At 44.7% G+C, this 13,389-nt stretch overlaps 1 protein-coding gene across 3 annotated transcripts in view; it reads right to left on the bottom strand.

Annotated features, from left to right (window-relative positions):
* Window positions 1–13,389, bottom strand: part of NUBPL (NUBP iron-sulfur cluster assembly factor, mitochondrial) — a 526,006-nt gene that overhangs the window by 115,799 nt on the left and 396,818 nt on the right. The window contains exon 13 of one of the 3 annotated variants that reach the window (XM_070775430.1): window positions 9,368–10,095. The exons of the other annotated variants lie outside the window; for them this stretch is intronic. The gene's annotated coding sequence lies outside the window, so the exon portion shown is untranslated. The remainder of the gene's footprint in view (window positions 1–9,367; window positions 10,096–13,389) is intronic. 3 annotated transcript variants of the gene reach the window in all.

Raw genomic sequence — 13,389 nt, 5'->3', positions numbered from 1 at the left:
TTAGAAGAGGTGGCGAGGCTCTGTGTCACATTTACAGGCAACTGTTAACGTGGCTTTCCTAAGCCAGAATGTGAGCTTCTCGCAGACAGTTGGTGTCATTTTCATTTTTGTATCCCAGTGCCTAGAAGTTCTGGCACATAACAACCACTCAATAAAGACTTATTTAGTGAGTAAGTGAATTTCTAGTACCTGACTCCATAAAATATATGCTCTCTTTTTTTTTTTTTCCAACTTCTCAAGGAAATAGGAGGGAAATACAAAGGAGCAAAACTTTCCACAGAACTCAGTGGCAAAGAATACCCCTTCTCCAAGACTCACTGCATTGAGGAGGGCAATTATGATAAAATATAAATGTGTGCTTTTAAATGTGCTGCTCTTTCAGGGGGAAAAATGGCACTGCACATCCAAGAGGAAAATATGTGAGCTGAATGAAGATTTAAAAAACAAAACCAAACAATTGATGTAAGGCCAGGGAAACAAGCTCTTAAAATGCTGGTGCAGAGACAGCGAGTACCACACATGTGTGTCTACCCCCTTCCTCCCGAGCCCATGACAGACACCGCTAATCAAGTTTAGGCTATTCTTTCCCACCAAACTGAGGCTTAACTTTAGAATCCTTGTCAACACTGTATTTCATGTGGTCATTACTGGGTGGTTGGTGTTGATAGACCTAATATAAGCCATTAGTCACGGCTGAGCTGGAGTGTAGGAAGGACAGGGTGGTGAAAGAGTGTGAGGTCATCTAAGGAAGACAAGAAGGGGGACTGGGAGGAGCCCCGACAGACGGCTGAGATCTGTGGTCTGGCTCAAGCCTTCTACGGAGGTTGTGGGGTTCATGCAGAAGTCTTGGCCTAACTCAAGGAACGCCCTGGGGCTGGATCTGAGACAAAGACAGAAAATGGCCTAGTTTTCCAAGAGCCCCAAGGGGCTAAGCTAACAAGTCGGGTCACCTGGCAAAGTCTGTTACCCCAAAGCCTGAGTCCAGAAGAGCAGGCAGTTCACTGAAAGAGGAAGGAAACAGCGTTAATTCTGTGCCAGGGCCAGGTACAGAATAACTGAGTCTGCCTGGAAGACATGCTTGAGCTATAAGCTGCTTGAACCCCAAAATCTGCTGCCTGTGCAGAAAATGCTAGTGGTGTACAATTTGATGGAGCAAACTGCTTCTGCCCCCATGTTAGGGGTGACAGGAGGACAAGGAGGGACAGATTTGTTTCACAAGTGAAGGGAAGGGACTTCCCTGGTGGCTGACTCCACCAACTGAAGGTTGGCTGACTCCAACCTTCCAGTTCAGGGGTCCTGGGTTTGATCCCTGATCAGGGAACTAGATCCTGCATGTCTCAGCTAAGACCCAGTGCTGCCAAATAAACAAATATTTTTAAAAATCAATACAATGTTAAATGAAAAAAAAAAGTGAAGGGAAACTGGTAAAGGAAAAATTTCTCTTCTCTTGTCTTCCCAGAAGGGGATAACACAAAATGACCTGAGTATAGCTTTTTGCTTGTCAGCAGCTCCTTTGTAAACCTGAAATGTCTGCATCTATTTTCAGCCAAGCTCTGTAAGGGCATGGGATTTCAGTTTCTCTTTTGAGGTGGAGGAACGGGAACCCAGACAGACTGCATGACGAGTTCTCTGACACACAGGAGACAGCTGGGATCAGCCTTCACGCTCTTCTTGTTCAAGACTTGTCTGGGCTGACAGTGGAAACCACGATGCCCTCATCAAAACAGCCCTGAAGAGAAGTGGTCAGGAACCACTATGAACTGAATTTGAGTTTTTCTATGGCACTTTTCCTCTGAGAATCTAGAAGTATTTTCCTGCTTTACACTGAAGGAACTCAATAAACATATCTTTATGTCAGTAACATCTTTCTAATATACATGTTTGACTACAGATCAGAAGAGCCAGTGTATGGGCTGGCCCACCCATTCTCAGAAGCAGTGTGGAAAAAGAAAAGTTAGGAAGACTTCAATTTCAGCTTTAGCACTTACTAGCTGTGCAGCCTTGAGTGGTTACTTTCACTCTCTGAACAACTATAAATTTAGGGTACAACTCAATCCTAAAGGAAATCAACCCTCAATGTTCACTGGAAAGACTGATCCTGAAGCTGAAACTCCAATACTTTGGCCATCTGAAAAGACCCTGATGCTGGTAAAGACTGAGGGCAGGAAGAGAAGGGGGAGGCAGAGGATGAAATGGTTAGATAGCATCACTGACTCAATGGACATGAATTGGAGCAAACCCCAGGAGATAGTGAAGGACAGGGCAGCCTGATGTGCTGCAGTCCTTGAGGTCGCAGAGTCAGACACAACTTAGTGACTGAACAACATTTACTTCTTAAGGGCTGTCCTGAGAATTCACAGGGTATATAACTAGCTTGACACACAATACATGATCAGTAAAGCTAAACCCATCCCTCCTAGGTCAAGACAGAGGCTGGTGGCTTTGTTCTTATAAAGTAGGCAACATGGAAGAAGTTGCTTAGAGACAATTCTGGACTCCTGGATGTCCAGAAGTCCAGGCCAAAGCCCCTTCCTCTTCTCTATCTCTTGCTGTCTCACTGGCCTGCAGGCTAGGGGTGAAGACGGTGGCAGGGAGAAGGCCGAGTGGACTGGCTCCCAGGGAACAGAAGCATGCAGCTGCACCCTGCCCTCAGGGCTGTGTTTGAGGTCATTTCAAACCATGGACCGTTTGGAGAGAATTCTCATCACCCTTTTTTGGGAGGTGACAGAGTATAACAGCCTGAAGGGGAGGTGGGAATTAAGGAGAGACAGAGCAGGGAACCATGGCACAGCCAGGACCCCGGTCACTGGGGAACGCTCCCCAAGGGCACTGAAGCTGGCTGCTCAATGAATCCGCTTCTTGGCTCAGAACGTGCATGCCTGTGTCTCAGCCTCCTCCTGCCCTCAGGAGCCCGGGTGCTCTCCTCCCCTGGGCTCAGCCTCTGCCAGCTCCCTTAGCCAAGCCCACGGCTCGCCAGGAGGTCAGGTCCAAAACACAATTGCAACAACTGTAGTGAAGGCTGAGCAAACAGCCCCGAAACGATGATGAAAAGCTGAACCAGGGGAGCAGGCGGGCTGTCTGGGAAAGACACTAGAATGATAAATCATGGCCACCAGGCCCTGAGTTCTCTCCAGACCAGGAGATTTGCCGGCAGTGGGGGTACAAGGCTCCCGGCTGTTCCTCCTGAGCACACTCTGGAAACACAGCACTGTTTCTTTTCAAGTAAAATGTTCACAAGATGGCTGTCAAGACCATGATGAAAGCCATTAGAGGAAAGTATGAATGCAGAACCCTAGGGACTTATGAGAAGGCAGTCAAAGGCTGGAATATTTTAAAAACCAAACTTTTTCTCAGCCACCCCTGGTATGGTCCTGCCCTCTGCTGAGGCCCCAGCATGGCCTGGGTGCTTCACTGGGGAGGGAACTGAAGCCCCACAAGGCAGCTGCCCTGGAACCACCTGGAAGACAGAACCATGGTGCCAACAGGAGGAGGTTACCCTGCAGAGCTTGGCAGGAGGAGTGAGCAAAAGTTATACAGGGGGACACCCTGGGGAAGGGAAGGTTGACCTGCAATCTATATAAGGGGCATCAGGACAGCATGAAGACTCCAAAGCCATCTCCTTCCTCCTCGCTGGCCATCTGGTCCCTGGCCACTGGGGCCCACTTGTACCTTCAGAAAAATAAGACCTCAGGCTTGTGAAAAGCATCAGTGTCTCCAGCTAAGGCCAGCCTGCTGTTTCTTTCTCCAAAATGTTTTACCAGTTCCTCTTTTCCCCCTCTTCATTCCTGTGTCACCCTAACCCAGGCCATGTCATCTCATTCTTGGATAACTGCAATGGCTACAGTGCAGCCTTCTCAACCCAGCTCTCAGGTCTTCCTTGCCATGACCATAGACTTTCTTATTTTAGGACTTTCTTCTTTAATGACTTAAAAAAAAAATCATGAAATTCCCTTACTCCTAGTTTTACACTGTTAACCTATCACGCAGTGTCTGGAGCCCAGACCCCTCCCCCTAGCCTTCCAGATCCTCATAACCCAGCTCTAGCTTCTCCAGCTCGTGGAGAATCTGGACTTTCTGCTCCAGTTAAGCCTCCACCTCCCTGTTCCCTGTTCAGGCCAGGCTCATCCCTACCTGCAGCTCTTATTCCTCCTTTCCACACCCTCCTCACCCTCTCCACCTAATCAAACTCTCCCCCTCCTTCCAGCCCAGCTGCAGTCCCCTTCACTCCTTGCCTTACAGGACTTCCTCGGCCTCTGTGCTCTCTCATTCTTCCAAGTTTCAGCTGAAATCAGCAGCTCGACATGGCTCTTGATGAGTTTCTGATTGTCTCATTTGTCTAGCTCGTCTGCAAGGGATCTGGGAGCAGGGCCACTGCTCATATCCTTCAGTGACCTCAGGAGAACCAGGAAAGAGCATGGTGTTCACATATAAAAGGGTCCCAATTCAAACTGGCTGGCTCTACAAAGTAGGGTGACCTTGAATTATAGTGAGGCCATTCATTTGACAAATGCCCACTGAATACCTACTATGTTTCATGACCGCAGTGTCATGATCACTGGAGACTACAAGGTAAGAAAGATGCGGAATTAATAGACGACAGGGAAGCATAGTTAAATGCACAGTTACCACACAGGCTGGCATGATGATGCTCTGATAGAGAACAAAGAGTATGCTAAGAATGAGGGCAACCAACCCAGTCTCAGGAGACCATGGAAAGCTCCCCAGGGTTGCTGTTTCTTAAAGTAAGACCTTGAGTTAGCTGGTAATGGGTACTAGGGAGAATGAGAGAAGAATATGAAAGAATAATGAAAGAAGAATTTTAAAAGAACTGAAAAGTTTAATGTAGCCTGATTGTTTCTAGAAATGGGTTTTCTCTTATTTACTTGAACAGCCTCTATGCTATCACTAGTGATTAAATGATAATATAATTATCTGTCTGTATCTATTGATCTATCCATCCATCTATATATTCTTAGCCAAGAACACACAAGTCCTGTGTGCTTGCCAGATATGGTCTGGGGAGGAGCAAGAGAGTATATATTTCATAGTAGCTTTTCATTCTCAGCTGTCTGAGATGTTTGGGATAGTATTTCTTACAAACGGAGGGTGGGGAGGAAGGCGGATGGGAGAGGGAAGGATCCCTCTCTCTTACATAACACTCCAGCCCACTCGTTCCCCTCAGTTTATTGCTATTCATAGCATTCCTTTTTCATCCAAAATGTAGGGATAATCTGACTGTGAAGCTATTATGGATAAAATGAAGAGACTGCTATGTACAGATCTGCATTCTCTTTCTATTGCTGAGAGTCAAAGGGTGAGGGTCCATCCCAGCTAGATTTTCACATGTTCAGACTAGCAGGGTAGTTCCTTGAACAGGAAAAGGTGAGCTTTACACATAGCCAATTTCTCAGAACAGGGTCCCAGCCTGGATGTACTGGCATTTGATTATGCTACTTCTGGATTATTTATTTAATATTGTTTCATTAAATTTTCAAAGAGCACAAGCGGTTCTACAAATAAAACACGGAGTGCCAGGGTACGAAAACGGATGGTTATAGTCAACTAATATTTTTGATGCTGAAAGAAATCAGGTAGGATGTTTGTGTGCTTATGTGGGAAAATAGGTACTATTTTGTGACAGAAGATCCTTCCAGTCACACTGAGACCCTTCTCTCTGTGGACCTGTGAACAGAGCGAGCGGTGCTGCCTAGAAAACTGGACTCTACCCAATCTGTCCAAGCACCACAGCCTTCTACTACCTTACAGGGAGATGGCTGGACCTCAGCCTCTCATGCTAAGTATTCAGGGCACAGACATCAAACTCCTCTTTGTCTTCCACGGGATGGCAAAAGGCTGGGAAACACAGTCAGGGCCCCACACCTCTATTGACTAGTTTGGAAACAGGAAGGCCCTGGCTGCGATATTCAACCACATTAAATGGCCGGCATTATCCAGAGCCTTGAACATGGGTTCATTGTCTGGCTGGTCTTTGCCGCTGAGCGCGCTGGAGAAAGGCCGTGCGTAATTAGGGGCTGCCTGGTGAAAAGGGCTCCGCTCACACCACATGCCCAGTTTTTGTCCTCGGAGGAGGGTGCCAATCTGAGAAAGGGTGAGCCCCACGGGAGAGACAGTATAAAGGATTTTGAGGCGGGGTGGCTATCTTGTTACAGTGACTTTGAGTTACAGAGGAGATTCCCGGTCAGAATTTAGATTTAGGGCAGGACACCTGCCTGCGAGAGAACCTAAGAGAACTTTGCTGCCGACAGCTGTGTACGGCGAGCAGTGGCTCTTGTGCTGGGGAACTGTGATGTGTTTTTCTAATAAATTCTTCCCAGTCTGATGTGAATCGTTTCCAGGTACTTAGATGACTCAGTGACTTAATATTTCATTTTAAAGCGTGCTCTGCACAGGAAACACAGCTGACATTAGGATTTTTAGACTTTAGATGTGCCTCATCCAGTCAGGTTGGTTTCAGACCCTGAGGTGGCATTGTAGAAATATTTCCTATGAACATTAATAAACAACCCACATTATTCTCTAGAAAAGCAGAATCAGTCTTTTTAATGACATGAAAAAGCTTTGAAATGAGAAGAATGTGGAGGTTCTCAGCACTCCTGAGACATAAATTCAATCTCTCTGAGTAGAGGGTCTCACACCCAAATCGCCAGCTTTCATTTGCTAGACCACAAGGCTCCTTTAATTCCTTGACCCTCTAGCTTGTAGTTTTTTTCAAATAGCCAAAGACATTCTCATTCATGAGGTTCCCAGTAATTTGAACAAGCTAACAAGCTTTCCTTCCCCGTCTTGTGCTCCTAGCGCGGTTGTGGTTTCCAGGCTGACTCTGGTACCCTTCTCAGCAGTTCTGCTTTCCCTGCCCCATGGTCTGGCTGTGGAGATGCAGGCTCAGAGCAGTAGCCAAGCTTGGCTGTGTTGAAACCAGCCATTGTGATTTAACCATGAACAAACTCGGAACCTTAGCCTTTGAAAGGAACCTGAAACTTATTTGGTTCAGTGTCCTTCCCCAAGTTATCTCCTCTCTAGTTGAAATCCTCACTACTTTGTAAGACGGCCTCTGTATCAGCTGACATTGCTAACTGCAATCAAGTTCTCTTTCCCAACACCCCACCCCAGTGATTCTACTCAGTCATTCCATTTCCTGGCTATAACCCTGGTACAGCCCTCTCCAGAATGATCATAGCTAGTTCCTTATATATCATTTTTCTCTGCTGAAGTCTTGAAGGCAGGAGCCCTGTCTTATTCATCTTTGTATCCTTACTGAACAAGAGCTGAAAAGAAATGGGCAATTCTTTCACTTCGGCACTAATTCATCTCACTCTATCAGTCAACCAAACCAAACTATTTAACTATTCCATGGTTCGAGCCACATTTCTCCAACTTGCTTGAAAAGGTTTCATGAAAGAGCCCATCAAATAGCCTTCTGAAATCCAAACATATTCCCCTGATCTTTAGGCTTAACATTTCACTTAAAAAAAGTGGAAATGAACTTGATTTGTTATTTTTTTTTACTGAATCCATCTTAGAACCTGGTAACCATGTCTCCCCTTTCTATATTTTAACAAACTATTTGTTAGATAACCCATTTGAGAAATTTGCTGGTGGCTAACGTTGAGATTACCAGCCTGTAGTTTGCAGAGTCCACCTCTGAAATTTGGGGTCCAATTTGCCCCTCTGACTTGTGGCTAGTCATTTCTTCATAACTTGTGCAGAAACTATTAAAAAGTTGTTCCTTGATCCTACCTGCAATTATTTTGGTTCCCTGGAAAGTAATTTATCTGGCCTTGGAAACCTGTGCTGCAGTGCTAAGTCACTTCAGTCGTGTCCAACTCTGTGTGACGCCATGGACTTTATTCTGCCAGGCTCCTCTGTTCATGGGGATTCTCCAGGCAAGAATATTGGAGTGGGTTGCTGTCTCTTTCTCCAGGGGATCTTTCTGATCCAGGGATCAAACCTATGTCTCTTAAATGTCCTGCATTAGCAGATGGGTTCTTTACCACTAGTACCACCTGGGAAGCTCTTGGAGACCTGAATGCTTTTCAAATGCCCAGCTTCTCTCAATATCTTTGTCCTCAACTTGGGCTTCACTTCACCTTTCCAGGCTGCGTGCTCACTAACGAAGGAAGACAAAAATCCAGTGTAACTCTGGGACCTGAAGTGTGGTGAGAGTCTGGAGCATTCCTGCCAGCTATTGGCAGAGGTGGATTTACTATGAAGTTCATGAAGCTTAATCTTCAGAGCCTCTTACTAATTTTGTGTTCTTTTTCTTAAAACTGTACTGCCAAACCATGCACACTTCAAAGCACAGACCTATGGATCTGTCTTGGGTATTGTGTAAGGTCACACAATTTGCTTCTACTGGAAGTGTTCTTATGGGTATCGCCAATAGTTGGTCTATCAAAGCAAGAATAGAAAATATAGGGCTGTTTTATGGGCTAACCAGGAAGCTTAAAATACTCAGCACTGATACTACCATTTCACCAAGACTTTAGGAAATTCACTTAACCTTATTGTTGTTTCATTTCCTTACCCACAACATGGGGAAAATAATCCTTCTTTCTGTCTTAGTTGACACTCATTCAATGTTGACCCACTGCAGGTATATCCCACTTTACAGTAATTTGATAAATACAAAGAAATGTTTGTTGACACCATACACATTAAAAAGAAAAATTAATAACCACGGCATAATAAGCCAGGTTAATTCTACAGGGGAATTGATTTAATTAGTGAGTGCTGAATTTTAAAAAAGAATACGATTTGCAGTAGGGAGAACTGACTTATGAACACAAGCCAAGAAGCAGTGGAAGGTTGAGTGTGCCCCTGAACCCTCTTGAGTCCCAGTTCCTGTGTCTGGAAAATGGAGATGACAATACTTCCTCAAAAGATGTTGTGGCAATTGAAACCAGGTAGCGCAGTGGTAAAGACTCTACGTGCCAATGCCAGAGACACAAGAGACGTGGGTTCAGTACCTGGGTTGGCAAGGTCCCCTGGAGGAGGGCATGGTAACCCACTCCAGTATTCTTGCCTGGAAGACTTCATGGACTGAGGAACCTCGTAGGCTATAGTCCATGGGGTCACAAAGAGTCAAACACTGAGTGACTAAGCCTGTAATACTAAAATGCTCTGTAAACTGTGGAAGTGATTTATAGATGACTGGTGTTATTACTGCCTTCAATCATAAAAGTTATGCTGATTTAAAAAATCCAACCTACCCAAAATTTCCTGAAGTACAGACTCGGTATACCATTGACAATCATGGAGCACATGAGTTAAAACTTTGGTGAACAACAATGCAAATATCAAATGCTATACAGATAACCAGAAGTTTGAAAATCAATAATTATCCTACCTCAAAGAGCACATCTCTTCGATCCAGACCCCACTCTTTTCATCCAGCACAGCAGAAAAGCTAGCGATGTTGAGATTCATACAGGGAGTACAGGATCAGTAAACTTATTATCCGACCTTATTATGGAATAAACATTCCTTCAGTTCCTTCTTTACTGTGTCCCAAAGTCTGGGATATTTTGGTGATACTCCCCAGCCCAGGGAAACATTTCTCCAGAGTTTCAAAATGCTTGAATCTGAGTATTCTTATCTTCTTTTGTTCACTCACAATATCACAAGTTCCTGACTTGAGACTGTCCATTCAGAGAAACAACCTTGGACAATAGCTTCAGGTTGCCCTTGAGATGCTTAAGCTCCTTCTTGGCAGGAGAAATTTTACAACATTTTCCTTTCACAGGTTGCCGAAAGATTCAAGAAGGACTTCAAGCCTCTTGGACATTTTTGAGCACCTTGCTTGCAGGATTAATCTCGAGTTGGAAGGCTATTTCTTGACTTTGCTTAGCTCAGTTTAACAGCAATTTAAACATAGATTCCACTCCTCACAACCTGTTGTTTTACAAGGAAGACCTCATTTCACAAAGTTCCACGTAGAGTGGAGCTTCTGGGCTCAATAGAGACAACTGCGTTCATTATCGCCAGCCCTGACTTTCATTTCAGTGAGGAATCCTGTTTCAGTTCATTATCTGCGTTCCGGCTTCATCAGTCTCCATTAGGAAGCACCTTGCCTTTCTGCCAAGAGACAGTGAAGGTGAGTGGCCCAGTTCCCTGCCACAGGTGCAAGCTGCCAGCACCCTGCCCCCACCAAGCACTGGCCCCTCCACCTGCAGGCCAGAAACCCATCTTCCCTCATTAGGAAGAACGTTGTTTCTGAAATCACCTTGTGACATGTAGAGTCCAGAAAGCATGCTCTCTCCATCCCTACCTGTGCCCCTTTCATTCCTGCCACTGGGGGCTAGCCCCCAACTCTCTTATCACCTCAAATAGAGCACTGATCTCCAAAAGGATCCAGACTGGGTATTCAACCCACCTTTCTCAGCATCTTCCCCTTACTGTTGAAGCCATAGCATTCAAAGGAGAAAAAAGGAGAAGGAAATAAACCAAGGCCAATTTTGTACAGAAAGGGGAAGAGTAAGGCAGATGAAGTAAACAATAAAGATGTAGGATGAGCCTGGGATTATAGGGGCACCTGACACTGAATCAAGAATCCTTCAAAGGTCCGCTGAGACCCCATGGTGTCTCTGAATTTTGTTTAAAAACCAATAACATGAAACTAAAATATGTTTGAGAACTGATGAGGGTTTCTCCCCACTTCATCCATGTCATTTCTTTCCCTTCTCTGAATTTATTAAAACAAATGAAAAAACAGACCCTGAGTAGCATGACATGTCAAAACTTTGTCCAGAGACCATGCACACGAAGAACAGAAAGGTGTGTTTGTTTTGCAGACTTTCCACTCAGAAGAATTTAAGGCCTCCTTAGCCCTGCGCAGCAGGGGCTTCACGCGGCCTCTTACAGGATGGAGTCTTTCCTCAGATCTACTATCTTCATACACACCAGCTCCAGCTGTGCCTTCATTTTCAAAGCCAGCACCTGCTTCCCACTTCTCAGGCCTGCACTCAGACAGCTGGAAGTGACGGGGGCATTTCTGTCCTGGTGAGGGAGGGGGGCAGGACAGCCCTTGATCACAGGTGGGAACTCCTCCAGCTCCTTGTCCATCCCTTCCTGATGAGGACAACTCTGAAGGCTGAACTCGTCTGTCTCCAAGAGCAACTCCATGGGACTTTGCCTGATGCTTTCCTAGACCTCCCTTCCTGATCCTACCTTCCCACCAATTTTTCCTGGAAATGCTTCCTAGTACGTCATTTTCACATGACCCCTTATCTTAGCAGCAGCCTCTGAGGAGCCCCACCTATGACATCCTAGAATGAAGCCAAGAGGATGCAGAGAGGGGAGAGAGAGAGAAAAAAAACAAACAAGTCTCCAACAGGTGGGAATCAGAGATGTGGAGGGAGATGAGAGAGAAGGGCTTGACAGAATGGGCTAGATGGTTTTTAGACTGAAATGAAAGAAAAATTATGTGCCCTCTTCCAGGTCCCGTATGTCTTCTAATATGTATGTGTACATGTGGTGTATGATTTTCCTTTTCTCTCTCTGGCAAACAACTGTATTTCATACCTTTCAGAGATAGCAGGCATAACTAAAGAGTTGCATGTTATTTCATCCTAAAATATATTTTCTTTATATATTCTTAATTTGGGGAACAAGAAAACAGCTTTGACAGGAAATAAATGAAAACACAGTTTAAAGAAAAGACATTATGAGCCTCGAGCAAAGTATTAATAACTCTAAGATATGACAGGAAGAGGTGACGGGGATGGAGTGTCATCTTCTCTCTGGATTTACAGAGACACCCTTTGATCCTCTTGCCCCTGAACTGTGAGGGCCCCCGCTTGGCAGTGGGTTTGAGAGTCTTGGCTGAGACTCTTAACCTCCCAGTCTCTTTTCTCTATCTGTAATATAAATGACAGTGAATGAAAACAGCATTCATTTCATCATGCTTACAGGGTATCAGAGCTAAAATTTATTAATGTATTTAACTCATACAACAACCCTTTGAGCAGCTACTGCTATCTTCATTTCCCAGATGAGGAAACTGAGGCACAAAGAAGTAATATGACAAAAATCTGCACAGGTACACAGAAAAGATACTGTCACTGATCATCAGGAAAGTGCTAATCACCACCACGAGAAGCGATTACCTCACACCTGTCAGAATGGCTATCACCACAAAGACAAGAGGTAACAAGCGCCCGCAAGGATGTGGAGGAAAGGGAACTCTTGTGCACTCATGGTGGGAATGTAAACTGGCACTGCCACTATGGAAAACAGTATGGAGGTTCCTCAAAAAATTAGAAATTGAACCACCATATGATCCAGCAATTCTACTTCTGAGCACTTACCTGAAGAGAATGAAAACATCGACTCAAAAAGCTATACACACCCTCATGTTCAATGAAGCATTGTTTACAATAGCCAGGATGTGGGAACAACCTAAGTGTCCAGTGATGGATGAGCAGATAGATACAATGTGATACACACACAATGGCATATTATTCAGTCATAAAAAATCTTGCCATTTGCAACAACATGCATGAACTTTGGGGGCAGTATGCTATGTTAAAGAATTCAGAGAAACATAAATACCATATGTTCTGCAAGAAAAAAAGAAGCTCTCAGATACAGAGAATAGATGGATGGTTGCCAGAGGCACAGGGTGGGTGTTGGGGAAATATCCATGAAGGGAGTCAAAAGGTACAAATTTACAGTTAAATAATAAATAATTCATGGGGATGAGATGTACAGCATGGAGACCATAGTTAATAATACTGTATTGCCTATCTGAAAGTTGCTAAGAGAATAGATCTTACAGGTTCTCAAAACAAGAAAAAAAGTTTTGTAACTAAGTATGGTGATAAGTGGGCTTCCTGGGTGGCTCAGACAGTAAAGAATCCACCTGCAATGTGGAAGACCTGGGTTCAATCCCTGGGTTGGGAAGATTCCCCTGGAGGAGGGCATGGCAACCCACTCCAGTGTTCTTGCCTGGAGAATCCCATGGACAGAGGAGCCTGGTGGGCTGCAGTCCATGGGGTCCCAAAGAGTCAGACATGACTGAGTGACTAGGCACAGCACAGCAGCATGGTGATAAGACTGACCCATTATGGTGATCATTTCGCAATATATACAAAGAGCAAATCATGTTGTACACCTGAAACTAATATACTACTCTATGTCAATTATTCCTCAGTAAATAAGTAAAACAAAATGAAACAAAATAAAATCTTTTCCTATTTCTCATAGTTGTCATGAGGATCAAATAAAATAATGGATATGAAGACAATTTTAAGGCACATGTGGTATCAATTCAGTTCAGTCGCTCAGTCATCTCTGACTCTTTGTGACCCCATGGACTACAGCACACCAGGCTTCCTTGTCCATCCCCAATGCCCAGAGCTTGGTCAAACT

Source organism: Bos indicus, chromosome 21 (genome assembly GCF_029378745.1).
Source record: "Bos indicus isolate NIAB-ARS_2022 breed Sahiwal x Tharparkar chromosome 21, NIAB-ARS_B.indTharparkar_mat_pri_1.0, whole genome shotgun sequence".
In the NCBI taxonomy this organism is placed as follows: domain Eukaryota; kingdom Metazoa; phylum Chordata; class Mammalia; order Artiodactyla; family Bovidae; genus Bos; species Bos indicus.
Note: the sequence above shows the minus strand (reverse complement) of the source record. Positions and strands in the feature narration are given on the sequence as shown.